Below are 350 nucleotides of genomic sequence, written 5' to 3' on the forward strand. Positions count from 1 at the left end.
GAGAAAGGAGACAAAAAGGAGACAGAAAGGAGACAAAAAGGAGACAAAAAGGAGACAGAAAGGAGACAAAAAGGAGACAAAAAGGAGACAAAAAGGAGACAAAAGAGAAAAAAAAAGGAAAAAGGAGACAAAGGAGAGACAAAACGGAGACAAAAAAATCAAAAAGAAAAAAAAAACAAAAAGGAGAAAAAAACAAAAACAAAAAAGGAAAAAAAATAAAAAGGAGAATAAAAACAAAAAGACAAAAAAACAAAAAGGAGACAAAAAAAGGAAAAAGACAAAAAAAAAACGGAGACAAAAAAAACAAAAAAAAATAAAAATAAAAAAGAGACAAAAACAAAGAGGAGACA

The sequence above is a fragment of the Eimeria mitis genome, genomic scaffold (genome assembly GCF_000499745.2).
Source record: "Eimeria mitis Houghton genomic scaffold, Emh_scaff723, whole genome shotgun sequence".
Classification (NCBI taxonomy): Eukaryota; Apicomplexa; class Conoidasida; order Eucoccidiorida; family Eimeriidae; genus Eimeria; species Eimeria mitis.